General features: G+C 43.9%; 1 protein-coding gene across 2 annotated transcripts in view; it reads right to left on the reverse strand.

Moving 5' to 3' along the window:
- BDKRB2 (bradykinin receptor B2) overlaps window positions 1-22,091 on the reverse strand; it is a 45,327-nt gene extending 23,236 nt beyond the window's left edge. Inside the window, exons 1-2 of one of the 2 annotated variants that reach the window (XM_006033396.2) lie at window positions 21,524-22,091; window positions 8,768-9,079 (exon numbers count right to left, since the gene is read on the reverse strand). The gene's annotated coding sequence lies outside the window, so the exon portion shown is untranslated. The remainder of the gene's footprint in view (window positions 1-8,767; window positions 9,080-21,523) is intronic. The other variant, XM_025215200.1, reaches the window with a different exon arrangement.
- Between the last annotated feature and the right edge of the window lie 1,391 nt (window positions 22,092-23,482).

A 23,482-nucleotide genomic window follows, 5' to 3' on the forward strand; every position in this document is an offset into this window, starting at 1 on the left:
AGAATCATTGAGCAGTAGGGGCAGAGAGTAAGTGGCTGGTGAACACTGATACAAAGAGGACGGAGCATAGCTTTTGCTTCTGGGCTCTTTCTCTGACTTTCTGGCTAATGAAATCATATCGAAGTCCTTTTATTTACACTTTTATGAATTATTACATAAAATGATTATTCATTCTACACTTACATATCTGAATATGTGAATTTTAGCCTCATGAAAGGTTAAACAAGAGAACAAGGAAATGAGAGGGAAGCATGAAAGCTGTGAACAGAAACATCAGGTCATTGAATGAGGGAACAATATTCTATTATTATTTCAGTCTGTTTATTAAAACCCTCACTTTGTGTTAGGAGTATAATTGTTTCCATTTGGAGCAGTTAGTTGCGTGTTTGTTTTTGTGTGGGATGTCCGAGGCATAAAACTAGAACTTTTAAGTAAGTGTTTGGGTGTAATGGTCTTTTGGGCTGATTTGAGTGATGTTCAATATGCATAAAGAAGAGTACAAAAAGCTGTAATCTGAAACACAGCAGCCAGACATTGGATGTTAACATTTAATAAGAGATCAGGGGAGATTCTCCAAAATTGGAAACCTCTGGATCTAATAAAAACATTATAGGAAGGCAATTTCTTGTGTGCTGTAAGGTAGATTAGTGTCAGGGTGAAGGAAGATGAGAGGGCGCATTTCTTGGGGAATAAGAGTTTTAATAGCCTTGACAAAGTGACGGCTGACTTCTTTCAGAAGAAAATGACTGAGGATAAACTTTGCTCGTTGTAAGTGTATGAAATGTAGGATCTGAAATCAGTAAAGGTCTGGTCTAATGTCTGCTGTAGTGAACTTGGGTTCACATCAGGTCCCAGTGCTGCCTTTAGGGAAAAAATTCTGCTCTTAGTAAGAGGAAAGGGCTGGGCAGGCTCAGGTGGTCTTCTGGCAACAGCTAAGAGAACCTCTTACTTGCAAAAAATGCTCAAGTTTCACTAACTTCCTAACTTCTCTGATCTGCTCATTCCTAAAATGTTCTGTATCATTGTGAGGGCTGAAATGCTCAAAATCCATCTTTCAGAATCCAGACTTATTCGATAATTTCATAACAACCTTGAGAGAGAGTTTGAGCTAGAATTATTCCGGAAAAGGCTAACTTTTAAAATTCACCTCTCAGAAATAGTTTCTACAGTAGTCATGGGAATTAGAAGCTGCATTTTCTTGAAAACCAATTTGAGCAAGTGTAAAGGTATTATTAATATATACCAATACAAAGTGTAACACAGAAGAGTGTCTCTTCTGTCATATAATAATACTAATTAATATCAGAAGTTTTTTTTTTCTTTTCTTCACCAGAAGTCCTCAGGGCAATTACCTTCACAAATAGGAATTGATTAAGCTTTGCAAAACAAGGCACAAAAGTTCATGTGAAATATTCTGGGTTAATAAAGAAGAAATGAGCTGGGGACAGAGCTCAGGAGTCTTGACCACTAGTGTGCTCCTCTGATCATTTGACCGTGTGCCTAATGGATATACTATTCCTTCAGCATATCAGCTGAGAGAGCTGCTCTGGGAAATTATATACTTGTTCTTGTATGATGATTCTCTTATGGACTTCTAGCTTCTAGGTAGTCCTCATGAAAAGCTCTGGGACTGGTGATATTTGTGAGCAAACACGTTTGTCTTGTAATTAAATGGTGGACCATTGTTTTATCAAAATAAAAAGGGCTCATAGATAGCAGTGAGGGGTGCTAGCACAGAAACTGTCAAGAATGCCACCTCAATAAGATGTCACATTCTTTTAATGCATATCCTTGTTGCTGTAATTCAGTTGGGGAAAGAAATAGTACGATGAATCGGGAATAATTTCTAACATGAGGCATGTAGAAAATACATGGAGAGTCCTATCTTTCCCAATTAACAGGGCAGTTAACAATTGAAAGCAGAATACTATGGCATCCAAATGTTTGGTGACATGTTTAAAATAAATTTTCTGCTTTATATTTAGACTAGAATGACTGGGGCGCTTTGTTATCTTTTCCTGTGCGTTTCCCCGTTCAGGCTTTCCTTTCATAGATGATGGATTAGTAAACATAGTAGATGCCCTTATTCAGCAACTTTTCCCCATTGTTCATTGTATGTGCAGAGTAGGAAGCTGAACTCTGAGGCAAAGTAGTTTGAAACAAATGTTATGACCACATGTGCCTCTTATTCAGTATTTTACTACACACAAACTTTGGCATATCATTGAAAGTTCTACAATATGTGGATAATTTATTTTTGAATCCATGTCCTTGAATTTCCCAACATAGTACATGCTCGGGAAGGAGTGAGTACATGGTGTTCTTGGTTGTATTTGCTATATGGGAGCAGACATTCAGACTTGCTTTAAATATTGCAGGATCTACATACCTCCAGTGTCAGTCAGTAGTTCACCAGCTCTTTGATTCAGTGGTTAATCTCACTTGAGAGAAACACAGTATTTCAATTTCTCATGTCTTTCAGATATTTTCTGTCTATTTTGATGGGCTGGGCTGTAGGCCAAGGACCACTATTACACAGTCTGATGCTTCCCCCTGTGGTAGTCAGATTTGTCTAAGTTGGAAGATAAAATTTTCAGAAGTGTCTAAAGCTACAAACAGATGTTACATTTGTCCCAGGAAAAGCCATTTTCTCCAGGAACAAAGTGAGATAGCTCAGACATTTATGTCTGTCATCCTGGGACAAACCCTAAAAATTCACAGTATAAGGAGTGCTAACAGTTTGGCCCTGGAACATCACAAAGTGTGTCTAAACAGTTATCTCAGGAATGCATGAGTGAATGAATGGCAGAAAAGTAACAGTGCATTCAGTTGCTTGCTAAACCCCACTTAGAAGGATGATACATGTACAAACCAATCCTGGGACTTTTCTGTTCTAGGACAAGCACAGGTACAACCAGTCCCAGGACAAATGTAATGTCTGTTCCAGCCTAAGTGGGTGCATCTACATGTGCATTTATTGCATAGTAACTGAAATTACTGTGCAGTATGGGCATGCGTCTACACATGCACACCCGTACTGTGTAGTAAATATGGTGACTTACACTGACTTGAACATAATTGATACCTGCATCATGCAGGAATCAAGCAACTGTTACTAGAGGACACTAGTTGGGTAGAAGAGACACATTCAGGATTAGCTAGGTATGTCTGTACCACTTGCCAGTGATTAGGGTGTTCACGTAAAATGTGGGAGATCTGTTTTCAAATATCTACTCTGTTTAATTGGTAACAAGGATTGAACACAGGCTTCTTATATCCCAAGACAATGTACAAGACACCAGGTTGTTGAAGCATCTGGCTTGATACTCACTATCTTCCTGCCACTGATCTATATTTAATTTACTGTGTGTAAATTAAATATTCAGAGAAACAGGAACTTGAGTTACTTTTTCCCATATCCAGGAAAGTACCCTAATTGTTAGGCTATATTTAGGGACCTACCCAACTCATGATTGCACAGATTTTACAGTAATCACAAAATCCATGTGGAAAAAGCCCTCCAAAAAATTACTAAAAATAAAATGCTGGCTTCCTGTGGCTGGGGGCAGGCTATCCCAAGAAGTCCTTGAAATTGGCAGCCAGCCCTGGGATGTGCCCAGGAAATCAACCAGCTGCGTCTTTGAGTTGGATAGGTCCCTAGCTATATTGTCAGTCTGTCTCTGTCTCCCCTAATATTTAATTATCCATAGAAAGTGAAAAAGCTGCAGGATCCAAGTGTTTTTGTAGTTTTAGCCCCCAAGACTCGCAAATCCTGCTGGTTTGTTTTTTTTAAATGGGATTTAGGCTCATAAATCATTTAGGCCGCCTTGTTTCAGCCACTGGAACTGGCTGTTCCAAGTGGGGTTGTCTTTGTGACAGATTGTGGTTCCTGCTCCTTCCGAAATCAAGGTGTTCAGTTGCTTTATAGGGCAGTGTCTAGAGCAGCTTCACAGTTGGGTTTATTGTGACTGAGTAGGTGAGAGATGCTCAAGAGCTGATTCCTTGGGGAAACCAGGGACACAGTACAGATGGACCCTCCCCCCTATCACAACTGAGTCTGTGGGGGTTTGCATTTGAATTATCAGGGACATTTCAACAGGAGTGCAGGAAAAACAGTGGAATAGAAGAGAGCTACCAATATCCAGGATAGCAGGAGTATTTGCTTAGGATCATGTAACATAACATTTAAAAGAACAAACAAGGTTAATCAGAGTGCTCCTGCTATTATATTATTGACATTTCCATAGCAAGGGAAATTGGTTGGAAAACAAAACAAACCAAAAAACCCTGGTACCTATTAAATGTTGGCACCAGGTCAAAAATTACTGTCCAATTGTAACTAAATTAGGATAGCCCAATAAAACTAATGGGATCTAGAGGCAAACTCTCACTAACTTTTAAGACTCTTGGCAGATTTATCAACCATTGGAAAGGTCACTACATATATTTGTGGCAAATAGACTTAATTATCCTTTGTTGTTTCTCATAAGACAGTTTGCGACTATTTATTCTTTTTCTTCTGTGGGAGGAGGGAGAAGGGTGGCCAGAAAGTGTTTGAGAAATATTTGAATCTATCAAAACTAGTGAGTCCCTGTAGGTTGATATAGTATGGCTATAATGACTTTAGAGAGACTAATTTCATCATTGCTTTAGAGCTATCTGGCATTGAGAGAGCTGGTATAAAGGCCAAGAGAGAATAACTCTGTTATAAAACATCCCTTGTATAAAGGGTCTTTATACCAGGTACTGAACCACTTCCATCAGCTCTGCAATATGTCTGTAGCAGGCAGAGTGGGGACAGGAAGGGGGTGGCTCAGAAGCAAGAAGAGGCATGACTGGGACATTGTGATATCCTGGATAAGTGAAGCAGCCTGCTCCTCTCTGTCCAACTCCTGTTCTCTCATAGGGAGCATATAGCCAGAGTCCTGCCCTTTATGCTCCACATTGCTCCTGATTAAACGTTTTGCATATGACCTTATGATGGACATCTAACCATGATCAGAACAACTGAGATTTTGACTGCTGCTCATAGCCTTCATCTCATGAAAGCCTTTCCTACATTTTTGGACTGATAGGCAGTAGTAATTCAGCCAAGGAACCCATGGTAGATCCACCTTTATAACTTCTCTTGTATTTTCCGCCTTAATTTGAAATAAACATTTTCAGTCTAAAATGACTTGATTTATCTCTGTGTCTATCCATTTACACAGAGATTGGCCAAGTCAAAAAGGGCAGTCAGGATGGCATTTTCAAAAACAATGAAGGAGGATAGAGCTGACTCAAACTACTTTTTTTACATCGAAATGTTCATGGGGAAGCATCTACCTTCCTCAAAAGAATGTGATTGCTCCTTTTGTTGGAAAACGGAAAAAAAAATAAATTCTGCAGCTTTTGGTTTAAATATTTTGGCTTTTGGTTGTAGAAAATAAACTTTTGGCGGGGGGGAGGTGAGTTAACTATTTGTGACCAAAAAGTCAAAATTTGCCAGTTCATGTCTATTAAAATATGTAGGAAAAAAGTGGAGCTCTGTTTCCTGACTGACTCTGCTTGTAACCTGAAATGGGATTTATATTCCACAATCACTTAGGTATTTTTATAATTTAAATTTCAGGTTTTAACTGCCTTGTGTACTTTTGAATATCTGTTTTCCCCCCTCCCCCCAAGTATCGTTTATAATTTTGTAGATGAAGACTAATTCAGTAGAAATGGACAATTTCAAAATAATGCAGTTGGATTCGTCAGTCACTGTACTGAGACATTCCAAAACTCCTGTCATCTTCATCTGAAAGCCTTCATCAGGTATAACTAGTTCTGGGAGTTGCTCCTGTGGTCTCATTGCCTTGAATTAAGGAATTTAACAGCAACTTGGACCCAGTAGTGAGGGGAATCTGATAGTAATGTCTGCACTGCAAAATGTTCAACTAACAATGTGACTCCTATTGTAGGGTGCTTTGGGCACAGACTGAAACCCAGGAAAGAGATTTTATTTTAGTCAGGAATTGGGGCACATCTGTGCTGGGACATACCTTTTTCCATTCAAGTTTGCAGAGTTCAAAACTAAACCATGTTGAAGGCAAATCTATCTATGAAGACCATGCAGTGTTTTATTGTGAAGAAAGTTCCTCTTCAAACATCTTTCTCATATGACATTTCCACACAGCCATAGACAGCATGGAAATCATATTACTGCCATGATTTGCTAGTCTGATACTTTCATTAGGAAACACTGAAATAAGTGACTTTTGGAAATCATGATGTAGAAACAGAAATGGTCTTAGCAGATGCACTGTAGCTTTAAAGTATTTCATTGTTGAAAATAACACAAAAACAATAATTCATGTTTATGGGCTTGTTTTTGTGTGGGTTTTTTTAATTACTAGAAATATGAAAGTAACATGAACATTGATCATGGTATTTCAAGGTAAACTTGTGAATTTTGTTGTACATGGCACACGCTTTACATTTTCATATTTACCTTTTAGCCCACACAATAAAGCTCAGCAGTACAATACATATGTGCCTGCACACACACACGGTCCCTGCCCCATAAAGCTTACAATCAAACTGATGATTTCAGAAAAAAAGGGACATGCTTAGACAGATGGTGGAGGGCAGTGGATAGAGTTCACTCGGTAGTTTTTCTCCTATTTGCCAGGCTATTTCTTGCTGAACATAGTTTTCTGCCTCAACTTCCTTTGTGTACATGCTGCTTATACAAATAGACATAGACATTAGGGCTGGAAGGGACCTCGGAAGATCATCGAGTCCAGCCCCCTGCCCAAAGGGCAGGAAGTCAGCTGGGGTCATAGGATCCCAGCAAGATGAGCATCCAGTTTGCTCTTGACATCGCCTTTCTTGAAGACAGTCACTATGCTGGCATCCTCAGGTCTCCAGGATCTCTTTGTTGGTCCAAATTCATAGAATAAATTTGTTGCGTCTCAGTACCGGCCCCTCGCTGCCAGCCTTGCAGATGCCAACAGCTATGACATTCGTCCAGTAGCCTGGTTCTCGGTCTCCTGGACGGCACGCCGTACTTCTTCTAGGACAGGAGGGCTGGTGAAGAACCCCTTTTCAGGGTGCTGAGGGATGGACTCAGCGGTAGCATCTGCCACGAACGATTCACGGCTCAGGGGTGCCTCAAAGTGCTCTTTCATCTACCCCGGAGAGATTCGTGTTCCTTGAGAAGCGCCGAGCCAACCTGTGATCACAGGAAAGTAGGCCTGCAGATGGCTTTCATTGCCTGGAAAAGGCCACGCACGTCAAGTTTGTAAGCAGAGAGCTCCATCTCTTTGACTTTCTCTTGCCACCACTGATTTGGGATCTCCCAGATCCTCCATTGAGTTGGCCTTTGAGGAACGGACATGTCTCCTCCTTCCGCTGAGATGAGATGACATCTTGCCCAGGAGAATGAACCCTTTTCCTCCAGTCGGGGAGTGCTTGGATATGATCTGAATAATCCCATTTGCTGCCCTCTGAAACCACCATTTGGTGGATGGTCGCTTATTTTGTCAGTGGCACACTGTCCACTCTTAGGAGGGATATTCTGGGCTGAAAATCCCATTCATTGGTTAAAAAAACTAGGCCTCTGCAAAGTGGCTAGTATTCGCTTTGGATTCAGATTTGGCTGATTCAGGGGACAGTGATTCAATATGGTGACTTGAATCACTGTCCCAATTCGATTCAGGTGGATTAGCCAGGCCCGGCCCATCCCCTGCCCCTCTTGCAGCCTGGTAATGGCTGCCCCAGCTACTGGCACTTTGTTTAAAAAAAAAAAAAAGCGCCAGTGCTCACTGGCTGCTGCTGGGTGGGGGGCGATCCCCGCTGCCTTCCACTGCCCCACCCTGCATGTGGGGCTCTGAACGAGCTCACTTCCCCCAGCACCCCCATGGTTGCCCTGCCCGGGCCAGCTCTGGCCCTTTACAGAAAAAAAAACCCCCCAAAACCCTGCCCCCCACACTTGCTGCTCTTGTCAGGGTGGAGTGATCCCCACTGCTACCCACTGCCCTGAACCATGTGGGGGGAGCCCCTGAAGCCTGAAGGCCGCTGCAGGTGCAGTGAGTCCCTGGGGCTTTTCTTTATTATTATTATTATTATTATTATTATTATTATTATTATTATTATTATTATGGTTGGTTGGTGGTTTGTTTTTTTTCCTTTAAAGGGCCAGAGCTGGCCTGGACAGGGCACCCATGGGGGAGTGGTGGGGAGTCACGGGGCTCATGCAGAGCCCCCAAGCAGCATGGGGCAGTGGAGGGCAGCAGGGATCACCCCCCTGCCTGGCAGCACCCGATGAGCAACGGGGCTTTTTTTTAAAGTACCAGGGACTCAGGGAGCGGGGGGAGTCGGCGGGGCTGGCAGGGGTCCCCTCCCATGGTCTCCCCCCACCCTGCCCCTTGTACTTACCAGTTCAGAGTCAGCTCAGCCCAAATCTATTTGGACCTTTAAAATTGGTCCCCTGGTTCAATTTGGATTCAGAGATTTGGCCACCGAGTGGGGCTGAATCTCCTCTGCTTCAAATCAGTACCTGAAGCTTCACACAGCCCTAAGAAAACCTGCTTCTGAACTGCTATAGCTAGCACTAAAACAAACTTTGAAACAACAGCAACAAGTAGTTTCTTTCTCCTTATGTCTCAAGCACTATTAGCACAGTCTCCTTTTAAGTGAAAAAGGGGCATATTAAAAAATCCAGAAATGTGACTGAGGAATAAACTGTGGTGAATTTAAATAATCAAATATTTTTGTTGTAAAGAGAAGCAGAAGTACATACCTTTCTGGGATAAAGCTGTTACCACGGTTTTCAGTGTGTGCAAGAGGCTCAGGGAGATTTATTTCCTTCAGCAGTATTGTCAGGACTTTTGTCGTAGACTGTGTCCCCTGTACAAAGAGGGGGTTCTTCCCAGGGCGCAGAACTTCCACAAGGTCTAGCTACTGCTTGTAGAAGAAGCCTGGAATTTCTTCAGTTCAAAGGTGTTCAGATCACCTGGAATTTGTCCTGAGCAAATTCTGAGAAGGGGCTTCAGCCCTTATTGGAGTCTCATTGGATGGTCTCAAAAAGGGAATCAGAAAAAGGAGAGAGCCTCTAGGAAACAGAAAAAGAAGACAGATCAGCAAAGATACCCACATCCTCTTTTTATTTTAGGAGATGTTATCAAATACTTGATAAGCAACTATGCCCTGACAGTGCATGCTCTCTTCCTGTGTGTGTAGTACAGGGCTGGATTAACCCTTTAGGGGGTCCTAGGCAAACAAACTCATGGGCCCTGGGTCAGTCAAGACCCTCGCTCCCCACCCCAGTGCTGCCGCCCACAGGGAGCGGGGCTTGGAGCTGCTGCTAGGAAGCAGCTGCTGTGACAGTGAGGTTGGGGGAAGGGAAGGGAAGGGAAGGGAGGTGGACTGGGCCATTCATGCCGCTGCCATGGAGGGAAGGACTGGGGCCTCCCCACAGCTCATGGCCCTAAGTATGTGCCTATCTTGCCTATGCATTAATCTGGCCCTGGTTTAGTATATAACCAACTAGTGTTTAATTTGTGCTAGAATAATAATTGCTCCAAGAGCAGAACATATACTTAAGAGGGGAAAGTGCAGTATGGGTGAGGGGGCCCTAGAGACTGGAATCCAAAATTCCTTAGTCCTAACTCTGCCTCAGATGCTGATGTCTTTGGAGCCTTTGGAAAGTCATTTAAACTGTACGTCCCATTTTCCCACTTGTAGGTTAGAGATAGGAATATGTGCCTGATTGATTCTCAGAGGTAGTATGAGTATTTATAATACACATAGAGGTGAAGTGATGGTGCTATGTGGTAAGGGTATGAGGAAAAAGGAAGAATGGTAATGTCAAAGGAGGAGTGGGGCTTAAGTAGGGAAAAATGTTCTGGGTGTACTGGGTAGCAGCACTTTGAATCACTATTCCCTGAGGGCAGCAAATCAAAGGTGCAGATGGTCTGGTCCAAGTTCACCTTTTCCATTGAAGTTTGGGACTTGAGGGTTCGAAGTGGAAGTTTCTGTAGTTCCCCAGATTCAAAGGGGTTTGAATTTGCATGTCCTGCTTTGCCTTATTTGCAAAGATTGTGGTACTTTGTCCAGCTGCATCTGAGTTTCTACTGTTTTACCCACCATTCCAGGCAGTTCCCCCACAAGACCTAGGAGTACTCAGAGTTCAGCGCTCACCTTTCCTTTTCCCTCCACAATAAAAACGATTAGGGAAGCAACTGGGGATATTTGCCTTCACCACAAGTAATGATCTGTAGTATTTGGTGTCCCAACCAGTCATGTTGCCCTGTGCACCACATAGTGCTGGGAATATGGAATAGCATATCAGATTCAAACTCCATTGAAGGGAAAGTTGTTTTTTTGTTTTTTTAATTAAAAATAGGGAAGAAAACAGAAAGAAAGCCAATTGGTGGCTGACAGTGCTTAAGACGTTTCAGCTTTTGGAAGAATTAAAATAAGTGGGACTTCATTATGTAGCATCTCTGGGTGCAGACATCCCACTGTAGTGCGGCTACATACCACTCACTCAGTGAAACTCATTCACTGCCAGCCACACTGGTGTTCTCCTCGGTTGTCCATCCTGTCGGACTACCTGCAGAGCAGACCAACTGTTCCTTGCAAGGTACTGCTCCTCCCTCTTAGCAAGTGAGATGTGGGTCTTTTCTTTTCCCTGGGTACATGCTTTTCAGTTCTCATGGCTAGACAGGGTGTGAAGGTCTAATGGCCAAGCAGCTTTTGCCAGTATCTCTTTCATGGTGTCTTGAATATTTCATGAAGACATTTGTTTTTCAGATGAACTGGTTCTCTGCCCTGAATGCACTTGGTTATTGGCACTTCAGTGACACTCTACCTGCCACTAGCAGAAAAGACTGCAATTCACCTCATTCCTTCCCTGCCATCATTACTGCTAGCTAACATTGGAATTGGTAGTAGCTGTAATGACACACATGCTGCATATTTTTCACATGTGACTTTTGTGCAGCCTTATCTTTGAGGGGAGTCTACTAGCTATGGCAAACAAGCATCTGAAATTTCTAAGCATCTAAAAATGACTGCTGAGTGCACCTGGAATCTCATCATCATTTTCCTCACAGCTACTACCCTCACCAACCCTTATCTCACATGCAGCTGATTTCTTTTCTTCCAGTAAAGACCCATACTAATGGCTTTGTACACCTGGATAATTCCTTTATGAAGAGGGCATCACAGTCAGTAGAGGCCAGAAACTTGCTCTCTGTGTAAAATAATTATAAATTATGCCTTGCCTCCTTTCATTGCCTTCCCTCTAGGAATATACAGACAGCTCATTTGCCAAGTGACCCTGCAGTTTTTGTTAGTACATAATAAGTTGATAACATATTATCTGTGGCTTAAATATGCCATGTTCAGTTGAACTACAGGGGCAGCTCCAGGTAGTCAGAACTGAGTTACTCAAGCCATGATTTACCCAGAACAACAGAGATTGGAGTACACTTCCCTAGATTTATAGATGCTAGGGTCAGAAGGGACCTCAACACATCATTGAGTCTGACCCCTTGCCCTGGGCAGGAAAGAGTGCTGGAGTCAGATGACCCCAGCCAGATGCCCATCCAGCCTTCTCTTAAAGACCCCCAAGGTAGGGGAGAGTACCACCTCCCTTGGAAGCCCATTCCAAGTTTTGGCCACTCTTACCATGAAGAAGTTTTTCGTGATATCTAGACTAAATCTGCTCTGTCAGTTTGTGACCGTTGTTCCCTGTTACCCAAAGAGGCACCCTGGTGAACAGCGCATCTCCGATCCCTTGCTGCATCCCCACAATGAATTTATAGGTGGCCACAAGATCACCCCTCAGCTTCACTTTTCTTGCAGAGGCTGAAGAGGTCCAGGTCCCTCAGTGTCTCCTCATAGGGCTTGTCCTGTAAGCCCCTAACCATACGAGTGGTCCTCCTCTGGACCTTCACGAGTCTATCAACATCTTTCTTGAAGTACAGCGCCCAAAACTGGATGTAGTACATCAACTGCGGTCTGACCAATGCCGCATAGAGGGGAAGTATCACTCCTTGGATGTATTTGTCATTCATCTGCTGATGTGTGATAAAGTGTGGCTCTGCTGATGATTTAATCGCACTGACTCATGTTCATCTGAGAATCCACTATGACTCTGAAATCCCTTTCCACTTCTGTGCTGCTGAGAGGCTAACCTGTCCAGGTCTGCCTGCAGTCGTTCCCTACCCTCTGGAGTATGCACTTCACCCCACAATTTAGAATTGTCTGCAAACTTGGACAGAGTACATGTCACATCCACATTCAACTTGCTGATAAAGGTATTGAAGAGTACAGGTCCAAGGACCGAACACTGTGGGTCCCCACTACCCACATCCTTCCAGGTCGATACTGACCTGCCTACTACCACTCTCTGGGTGCAACCGCTAAGCCAATTTGCCACCCATTGGACTGTGTAAACATCTGTCACAGCCTCTTAATTTATTCTATTGTATGGGTTCTTTAATGGTTAACATTTAATTTTAATCTACAACAGCTGCTAGCTGCGGTGGGGCTGACTAGGAATCCAAGTCTCCCAATGTTTTCAACTCCAAGTCTCAGTTTTCCTTGAACATCTCTCCTTTTATCATTTATTCGTTTGTGAAATCCTGTGTATTCCAAGGTTATGTGGGTATAAATCATATACTGTATGAGTATCAAGTAGGTTATTCCTCAGTGGGACAGTGTTTTTATTTCAAATGTCATAACCACACTGGAGAGAATTCAAAATTATAGCATGGCAGAGCAAATGCTGGGTGAATTTCCCCCTTCAAGGAGAATGTAGCCTTTTATAGAACTTGGTAATTCTTGGGTACAGCAGTAGAGTAGGAAAGGGAGTTTGATGTTAAATGTTTGGTGGTTGCACCGTTCCTCTGCACACCCCCCACCCCCCAGTGGTTTGCCAGCGTTTCGGAATTAAACTTGAATTTTATTTATTTATTTGTCATCTCTCTATTGGAAGATGTCGGACCCTTTGCAGGCTGGGAAGAGCAAGATGATTCAAAGCCCAGGTGTATTCTGCATGCAACTTGCTCATTTCTTTCTCTATGTTCACTAATTCTTGAGCAAACATGGTCACCAACAGCCTACAGGGAATCCTGCCTTTTGCAATTCTCAGCCCTAAAACCAAAGCTTAGTATCCAGGTAGAACTTCTACCTCAGGAATTGTCTGTAATTAAAAAGAGGAAAGAAGAGCACAGACTCCTCTACAATGTGCCACAACTTTGCCAGAGGAAACTGCCTCATGGAAACAAACATCATCAAGCATTTCTTCAAAGACTGAAGGGGTTACTACATGTAGAACAGGGATGTATACTCATTAGGCTCCATGGGCTGGATGAATTGTGCAGCTGGGCCCTCCTCCTGGCCCTGCATGCTAGATCTAGTGCATGGCCTGGCCCGGCCCAGCCTAGGTACCACATGCAGCGCCTGGGTCTGATCGAGCATGCACCACATCCAGCATATGGGTCAACTCCGAGAACCCTGAGCAGTACCATGGGCTGAATGATGAGGCTGTGAATGCCAGATCCAGCCTGTGGGACGTATTTTTGACGCCCTAAGGTAGAAGCATCACCTGGAGCCATTACAGCTAGAATGAAAGCTAGAAACTTGACTGTTTTTGTAAAATACTCAGGATTAACAGTGTGCTACTTATTTCTAGTACTGCCCAGGCAACAGTCATACCTGTTTGGGAATTTATGGTTCCCCCCCTTCTACCCTGCACTCCCCATTGGAAACTGCTGATTCAGCCAAAGGTGAAATGCTGTCCCAAGCCTATCCGTTTTGAGAAGTGTGTGTGTGCGTGCATGCATGCATGCTCATGCCCTCACCAGCAGCCCATAATGTGTGTGTTTGTGTGCACTTATGCCCTCACCAGCAGCCTGTAGCTGGTAGAGTTGGACTCTTGTTCTGCATGGCTGGTGAATGTTTACTTGTTTCTGTGAGGGGGGGGAAGGTCCAGAAAGGCAAAATGGCTGAAACTTGACTCAGTAATCAAGTGCTTAGGCCCTTACTTAGGACATAAAACTTGGGTTTTTCCCAAAAAATTGCCAGTGTTAGAATATTTCCACATTGGCATGAATCTAAATTTATTCATATTCTTTCATACAGGGATTGTTGTGCACAGTGGGCAGTGTGTCTACAACTGCGCCCAACTACTTTACTGCTTTAGCAAGTACTAAATGACTGCAGAGTAACCGCCGGTACTGAATAGTCCTGGTGCCGCATGGGTTGTTTCCGGCCCTAGCATGTGGTAGTTCATCACTCAGTAGTGGCGGCGGCACAATTCATGCCCACCAGTGCTACGTCACTGTAGTGTGTCACTACAGTGATGTAGCATCGCATGTGGACACACCCAGTGGCTCTTAGTACAACAATGGGACACAATGTTGTGTTGTCATGCCTGGGAATTTTCTTGTAGCAAGAGTGGCAGACTTGCTGCAGTGTGTCAGAATGGGGACAAGTAAATAGAGAGGCCTAAAGTAAAAAAAGAAAAAGAGAGCGTGTAGGACTTCTGGGTCAAAGAACAGAAGGAACCAGGGTGAGGAGGGGAAAGCTGAATTTGGCAAAGAGAACAAGACAGTGATTGAGACTTTTAATTTTCAGAGAGATTTGGGAGACAAACCATGCATCAGGATCTACATTTCGGTTCATCACATTAACTAACCAATAATATAACTTGGATCCTTATCTAAAGTTCAGTGTTCACTGCTCTGCAAAGTCAGGGTTGTTTTGAATCTAGCATTTAAAATTGGGACCATTTTAGACTTTTTTTTCTACCTACATGATAACAATCGAGTTATTTCCTCAGAGCTGCATATATTTATAATTTACATGTAATGCCCTTGGTGAAAAGAATGTTACAATAGAGCCCTTCTATGCAGTGAACTGGGGTGCAGTGAAACATCCTGTAAAGCGCAGTGGAATGAAAGCCCTGAAAGCACAGTAGAGCTGAGATTTGAGTAAAGAAAGAAACTGGTGTGGGACAAAATGGCTTACTGACTTTGAGTTTCAGAAAAAAGTCTAACATGCCTAAAACACTTAGTAAAGTTGCCTCAGTCTCATAGACCTGCCACTCCTTCCTCTTACTTGCATTTTGCTGTGCCAGGTTGCTTAGATTTCATGATTATAAGAAGTAATCTTTTAAGGGAAAATCTGTGTAATCGTATGCAGAAAATTCTCTTTGACTGTCTTCAGATGAACGATCTAAGTGAAAGGGTTTATGGCAGGCTGTGTTGGACATGCCCCTGTATGGTCCTTTTTTTTAACCAGATGTGATGGGCTGGCTGGTAGTGACTTAGCCCAGGCGTTTTGAAGCGGGAAAAGATGATTGGAGGACTTGGGATTTCCTTTCCTCACCAATCAGGCCCTAGAGACTTACTCTCCATGTCCCCTGATTGGCCCCTTGGGTCACCTGGAGGGGGATAAAAGGGGGCAGCATGGCTGACTCAGGGAAGAGACAAGCAAGGGACAATGAGGAAGGAGCTTCAAAGAGCTGGCAAGAGCTGAACCAGTAGGGCAGGAGCAGTTGCCCCAGAAGAGCCTGAAGGGGCAGGACCTGCAGGCAGCAGTTGGACCCTCAGCAGCATGGCGTGCGGCTGGCAGGAGAGGCTTCTTGCTGGGCTCCCGGATCCCCTACGAGAGGTTGCAGCCAGCAGGAAAGGCTCCCCCACTCCAGCAAAGATCTGAGCAGTGACCTGAGGGGTTCCCAGCGCGGCTTCCAGGTCCTCCAATCAGAGACCAGGCAGCTCAATGTGAGGCTGGGGCTCCCGGTAGGTCAAGACCCCTAGCAGGCTAGAGCAGTACCAGTGCTGGTGCCTGTGTGGTAGTGTTTCTACCTACCATGTGGGAGATCTGAGTTCAAGTCCCAGCTGGGGTGACTTGAGGTGAGTGAGCTAACAAGAAGCAAGCTTTCACTGGTAAGGGGTCATTGTAATTTTCACCTTTTCTTCCCCTCCAGGTACCCAGGCCCTATATTTCCTTGTCATTTGACATTTTGTGCCTTTTTATATTTCCCCAACCAGTATTGTTTGCTCTGCTGTTTGTGTTTTTTATATTTTGTTAACCCTCTCTTTTGTCAATGATTGTAAGTGTCTAACCTTTGAATCCTGCCCCCTTGGGGCATTGTAGTGTCCATTATACCCCCTGGTTTATACTGGTTATGTTCCCAGTATTGTTCTCTCATTAAAAGGTATATGGTTAAGTCCCCAGGGTTGGTCTGGCTCTGCTCTATAGGGGGAGGAGAGTCCCTACACCTCCCACAGCGCTTGTGCACCTGCTTTGATTCCTTCAATTAGAGAGGGGGTACCTCTTGGAGTACCGCCCAGGTTACACTTGTGTATTAGAAACTAAAATCATCAGTGAACACTATCCTTGGCAGGCAGCAATAGCTTTGGTTTGTGAGTCACCAGGACTTTGCATAAGATTGTGATGGTCTAAAATCAGGAGAGTCGCTCTAAAAGTCCACGTGCAGCTCACAAAGGAAAAAAAAATAATTTGGAAAATGTTAAGCATTTGTGTTTGTGAAAGGTTAGCTAGGATCTTCCCAGCTCAGTTGAAAACAAACAAACCCAAGCTTCTCCCCTGTATTGTATCGTGCCCCAAACAAACTGAGTCTACAAGTGGAATTCCTCCTGTTTGTCTATCAGTCAGCGGATGGGGACAAGCAAAGAGAGAGTAAATTTTTCGTGATGTATGAGCTGGATGTTCTGACTTATTCAGAATATAAAAAATCATTCCCAAATAATGGCTAGGACATAAAGGCACAAAATAGTCATGATCTTAATAGATAAAGACATCAGAATTTTATGATGATCTTTTTTTACCAAGCAGAAAAAAAGCAGTAGAGAAGCTATTGGCACTTCACAGGATTGCTTGAACACAGGAGGCAGATATGTGCCCTTCTGACTCCTCTACAGTAATGATTGTGTGACCAGGCAAATGACCGTATAATTAATCTTTTGTCTAGATGACAAAAAATGTGTCACTGTTGCATTTTTTCCACAGAGAGGGCATTTCTGTCATTTTCCTTCTTCAGCCCTGTGCGTTGTTTCCCCCCCAGAAGGAGTTCAATGTTTCCCTTAACAGGAGAAAGCAGAAGGTAGCAAGGATCAAACCTGTCAGGACATAACAAGGATGAAGGGAGCCTGTGCAATGCAGTGTCCCCCAGAATGGAAAGGAATGAAAAAGCCCCCTGGGAGGATCAGGGGGTGGCCACCATACAGATTTGAATCGAAAACCTTCAGTGCTAAAAACATGAGCTTCTCCCTCCAAAACCCGAGATCTGGAGATCTGAAGATACGATCTTCTTATCTGATCTCTTGCATCAGTCACACAGGTGATTACATTTCACTCAATAATTCCTGCATCTAGTCTGAGAGGTTTAGCTGAGACCAGTCCTTTCCAAGCTGTATTGTATTCCTTCCTTGTCCCACAATAAAGTTTACCTGTGGTGATAAATAGTGACGGTCCCACAGCGCATATTCCTGAAACGTATTATCCAGGCTTTTCTCCCAGCATCATAGCACTTCTGATGCTGCTTTGTTGATGTTAAAACAGCCTGTGCAAATTCTGCAATCTGGGGGTGGCATTTCTGGAAACCAAGGCTGCGATAAGCTGGCAGAAGCATTGTGTTATGCTGTAACTGTGAGCAAATAGAGGCTTTTTCATGAGCTATTTCTAGTAAACAGAGCCAGTGCCAAATCTTGATTGTGTTTTGTAAATGGCTGCAGCTCAGCTGGTGGCAAGAGGTGTACTCAAGAGGAGGCACCACAGGGCAGCTCTCTGTGGGAGCCGCATGGCTGGCCAGTAGTGGCAAATATTTTTTTTGTCTCCTCTCCCCAACACCAAGTCCAAGAGTCATTTCTTCCTCTGCCAGCTTCTGTGCTGCAGTAGCTTCCTCTCCTCGCCTTGAGGACTAAGCTGTGAGGTTTTGGCTTCCACTCCCCAATGTGTGAGTGTGCATGTGGGTTTACCAAGGAGCAGCCGGTGTGTAATCCATCCCTGCCTCCTTTTATCCTGTGATAAATTATTTGTATATCCCTGTGCCCAGATCAAAGGGTACCACAACTTCTGTTGCCTACAGCACATGATAAACTTAGGCTGAAATTAGTTTTCTGTGTCCATTCCATCGAGAGGGGCCAGTGATAGTTATCTAGCTACATCTGTCAGGAGGTAGCTAAGTAAAAATCTGTTTGCAAAGGTTTCTCAAAGATGGAAAATTGTAAGGATTTTAAGCTATATTTTCCATCACAAAAAGACCCAGCCTGCCTTTTTATAAGCGTTGTTTTTATTTTGAATCGAAAACCTTCAGTGCTAAAAACATGAGCTTCTCCCTCCAAAACCCGAGATCTGGAGATCTGAAGATACGATCTTCTTATCTGATCTCTTGCATCAGTCACACAGGTGATTACATTTCACTCAATAATTCCTGCATCTAGTCTGAGAGGTTTAGCTGAGACCAGTCCTTTCCAAGCTGTATTGTATTCCTTCCTTGTCCCACAATAAAGTTTACCTGTGGTGATAAATAGTGACGGTCCCACAGCGCATATTCCTGAAACGTATTATCCAGGCTTTTCTCCCAGCATCATAGCACTTCTGATGCTGCTTTGTTGATGTTAAAACAGCCTGTGCAAATTCTGCAATCTGGGGGTGGCATTTCTGGAAACCAAGGCTGCGATAAGCTGGCAGAAGCATTGTGTTATGCTGTAACTGTGAGCAAATAGAGGCTTTTTCATGAGCTATTTCTAGTAAACAGAGCCAGTGCCAAATCTTGATTGTGTTTTGTAAATGGCTGCAGCTCAGCTGGTGGCAAGAGGTGTACTCAAGAGGAGGCACCACAGGGCAGCTCTCTGTGGGAGCCGCATGGCTGGCCAGTAGTGGCAAATATTTTTTTTGTCTCCTCTCCCCAACACCAAGTCCAAGAGTCATTTCTTCCTCTGCCAGCTTCTGTGCTGCAGTAGCTTCCTCTCCTCGCCTTGAGGACTAAGCTGTGAGGTTTTGGCTTCCACTCCCCAATGTGTGAGTGTGCATGTGGGTTTACCAAGGAGCAGCCGGTGTGTAATCCATCCCTGCCTCCTTTTATCCTGTGATAAATTATTTGTATATCCCTGTGCCCAGATCAAAGGGTACCACAACTTCTGTTGCCTACAGCACATGATAAACTTAGGCTGAAATTAGTTTTCTGTGTCCATTCCATCGAGAGGGGCCAGTGATAGTTATCTAGCTACATCTGTCAGGAGGTAGCTAAGTAAAAATCTGTTTGCAAAGGTTTCTCAAAGATGGAAAATTGTAAGGATTTTAAGCTATATTTTCCATCACAAAAAGACCCAGCCTGCCTTTTTATAAGCGTTGTTTTTATTTAGTTACCCACCGGCTAAATACAGACTTTTGGGGGGGGTGGGGAGGGAGGTTAGAGGGAGGTTAGGTTAGGTTCAAAATGGCTACCCGATCTAAGGTAAGTTGGGATGGGGGGTAGTGGGAGGGAGGTTGGGGCATGTGGCGGGGAGTAGGCAGGCCCAGGGGGAGATAATTGTGGGGGCAGGCTGCATCTGTGGGAGTGATTGGTGACGTTGGGGATGCAGGCAGGATCCGCAGGGGAATGGGGGCAGGGGGGCAGGCAGTGTTCATGGAGAGGTGCAGGCATCCAGGAGGGTCTGGCAGGATCAGGCGGGCTTGCATGGTCTCTCGGAGGGGTTGGAGTGACTGGGGGGCTATTCTTAGCCCCCGACCCCTACTTGGTGAACCTAAAGGCCCATCCCTTCTGCCTCTCCCCCTATGGTACTTGCTGAGGGGTGAGGAGTTGGGGGGCAGGTGTTAGGGTGCTAAGAATAGCCCTGTGCCAGGGGGATAGGTGTGAAAAGCACAGCCCTGGGGCATGCAGCCAGTGGCTGGGCTTTCCCAGTCCTGGGGCTGCGTAGGTAACTGTACAGAAATTTCATGCCCTGGTCTAACCTAAATTGAGTAAATCTGATACTATAATGATCCAGGTTCATCTTAGATCGGGTTCTGCAATTTTTAGGCTGGTCTGTGTCTGAGGAACTTCTGTACAGTTAAGAGTCTAGATTGATTTGTGATCACTGAGACCAGGTCTGAGTGTAAGATCTGCACCTTGGGTGAACTAAGTTGCATCAGGTGGCCATTTTGAGTGTTTGTACATGTGATGGGGGTTTAATCCTTAGGGTTGCATTTTGTGCTTCCTAAATTGAAGCAGTGGGTTTTTAATTGAAACCCACCATTTCAATTTAGGGGGTTCAGTCACTGTTATGACGAGGGGCCTGATCCTTTTGACCTTTTTTTTTTGAAGCCTGCCTGCACCTGGTGGGGGGGGAGGGGGGGGTGAGCTGCCGGTGGGTTGAGCGGCCTCTGAGCTGCAGAGGGCCTCAGTCCTTCCCTCCACAGCAGCAGCACCCTTGGGGGCCACCAGGGCGGGCTGCTAGCCAGCCAGGTGCTATCTCAGTTCAGAGGCAGCACCCGGCCTGATCTAACTGTTCCCTGAGCCTGGAGACCTGGGTGCTGCTCCCTGGACGGGCTTGGGAAATAGTTGGATTTGGCTGGGTTCTGCCTTGGAGCTGGGGCAGCACCCTGTCCGCTGGCAGCCTGCCCAGGTGGCCCTGGGGCGGGAGGGTGTTGCTGCCATGGAGGGAAGGACTGGGGTCCTCCACAGCTCAGAGGCTGCTTGGCCTGCTAGCAGCTGTAGTCTTGTCTATCCTTTCATTTACAGAGTTTGGCCAAGTCAAAAAGGGCAGTCAGGATGGCATTTTCAAAAACAATGAATGCCTGGAGGATAGAGCTGACTGAAACTACTTTTTTGACTATATCAAACCAGAAATATGAAAGTAACAGGAACATTGATCATGGTATTTCAAGATAAACTTGTGAATTTTGTTGTACATGGCGCACACTTTCCATTTTCACATTTACCTTTAGCCCACAGAATAAAGCTCAGCAGTCCAATACATATGCGCCCGCGCACACACATGGTCCCTGCCCCGTAAAGCTTACAATCAAACCGATGATTTCAGAGAAAACAGGACATGCTTAGACACACAGTGGAGGGCAGTGGAGAGAGTTCACTCTCCAGGCTATTTCTTGCTGAACATAGTTTACTGCCCTTTGTATTTGTGGCAGAACTGTACATGCTGCTTGTACAAATGACCCCCCTGGATAATCCCATTTGCTGCCCTTTGAAACACCATTTGGTGGATGGTCACTTATTTTGCCAGTGGCACATTGTCTACTCTCGGGAGGGATATTCTGAGCTGAAAATCTCATTCGCTGGTTAAAAAAAACAAAACCTGCTTCTGAACTGCTATAGCTAGCACTGAAACAAACTTTGAAACAACAGCAACAAGTAGGTTTTTTTTTTTTCTCCGTATCCCTCAAGGAGCACAGTCTCCTTTTAACTGAAATGGGAGCATATTAAAAAATTCAGAAATGTGATTAAGGCAGAAACACTGTGCTGAATTTAAATAATCCAATATTTTAATCTTTAAAAAGAAGCAGAAGCACATACCTTTCTGGGAAATGCACCTCCAAACAGGTAAAAGTCAGAGAGACTCAGTGAACAGCCAGGGTCCTGTTGTACAAATGATTCCAACTTCTGTTTGACTGCTCAGCCCTGAATAGAATAAGCTCATCCCACTGCTGATGACTTCAGATTCCTGGGTTTTTTCTCTCCTCTGATCTCCTCCAAGAGCAAGGTTTGGCAGCTGCTTCCAGTGAGGTCACCGGTGTTTAACTAAGACTTGCATATAATACAAATGAAGCTGAAATATAAGCCTGACATAGTAGGCACCAAAAATGCACACTTGCAGATGCACAACTTTGGGCTGGATCCTCTGGGGTGCTAAATGGTTTCTACGCTTGTTAGCTTCAGTGGGGGTTGTGGAAGCTCAGCTTCTTGGTAACCTTGGTACAAGTGAACTAAATACCTCCTCTGTTACTGCAAATACTTTATGGCAATAAAGCTGTTACCGGTATGTTCACAGAGTGTGCAAGAGACTCAGGGAGACTTATTTCCTTCAGCAGTATTGTCAGGACTTTGTTTGTTGTAGACAGTGTTCCCTTGTACCAAGAGGGGAATTCCCAGTGCAAAGAACTTCCACAAGGTCTAGCTACCACCTACAGGCTCAAATGGGCTTTAATAGTTCATGAGGCTGTGTGTTAACCCTGTGCACAGGGAAGGATTTCACCCAAAGCGCAGAACAGGTATTTTTATCCTCAGATGATTTTTAGTCCAGATCATGAAAAACAACAAAGAACAAATATGAAGTCTCCATGAAAGACGCAACTAAAGCACAAATCGACAACCATCACTACAGAGTGCCTTTCTATTTTAAAGATACAGTGCAGAGAAGATGTAAGAGCATCTCTTTACAATTATATACACTAAGCTATTTGCCTGTAATTAAAAAAATAAAGAAAATGCACAGTTTTGTGCTATTTGTTTAATTCTTGTAAGAATTACTACATTAGATCCAAAGAACATCCTAGGGTAGGTACTTGGCACCTCTTCTCTGGTTCTTTTCTATATTACATTCATTGTCTAACATAATGTTATTACTAAATTCTTCTGTCTGATAAAATAATTTTTTTTTCAGTTTGTTTATTTTCTGGTGAATTCATTTCCTATCTTGAGATTTCAACTTCAGTAAGTTTCTGTTTTGGAAACCCTTTTGGAAATAATAGCTGCTTGGTGTGTTTCAGTATTATTTTTCTTTGACTTTACCAGTTAAGTCATTGGACTAATACCTTTCTGATGATACCATTTCTCCTGCTTCTACCCCTTGTGGTGCTATACTGATACCTTCTGCTCTGAGCATGCATTACTGGGGTCCACACTTTCAGAGTCCTTAACTCTGTTTTTAATTCAGCTCTCCGTTAAGTTTCTTTTGAGTGAGTGAAATTTAATTTTTAAGAGATGGTTTAGAACTAGCTTCAGAGGGTTTTCCTCTGTTGTTGGGTGGGGGTGAGATCTCTAATTTGCAGGTCAATTTAGCATAGTTCTGCCTTTATTTTTTAATATCCTTTTAAGTGTTTGCACAGGGGCCTCCAGCAATCCATTTGCTGTGCGAAGGCATGATAAGTTATGCAGCAGACAGTGTGCTCTACTCAATTAATCACGAGGAATGCTTGCAATTTCTCTCGCAAACAGTGGGGTATCTTTATCTGAAAAGCATCAGGAAACCCAGCCCAGCCAGTTGCCCTAAAGATTGGGGAACTTAATATTGCATCACATTGATGACTAGGAAGAATAGTCCAGAGCTGTTTAGTAGTTGTAGCACGGCAGAAAGTCCAGCTCAGAGAGAACTTTCTGCTAGTGTCCGTTAGGGAACAAGGAGAAAGGCAATGCAAATGAGGCCTGGCCCATTCTGTCTTTTACATGATCTTTTTGACATTTTGATCATACTTAAGTGAATTAATTGATAACAATTGTGATAAATTTTAAGAGATGAAACTCTTTTATTCCTGC

The sequence above is a fragment of the Alligator sinensis genome, unplaced genomic scaffold (genome assembly GCF_000455745.1).
Source record: "Alligator sinensis unplaced genomic scaffold, ASM45574v1 scaffold47_1, whole genome shotgun sequence".
NCBI lineage: Eukaryota > Metazoa > Chordata > Crocodylia > Alligatoridae > Alligator > Alligator sinensis.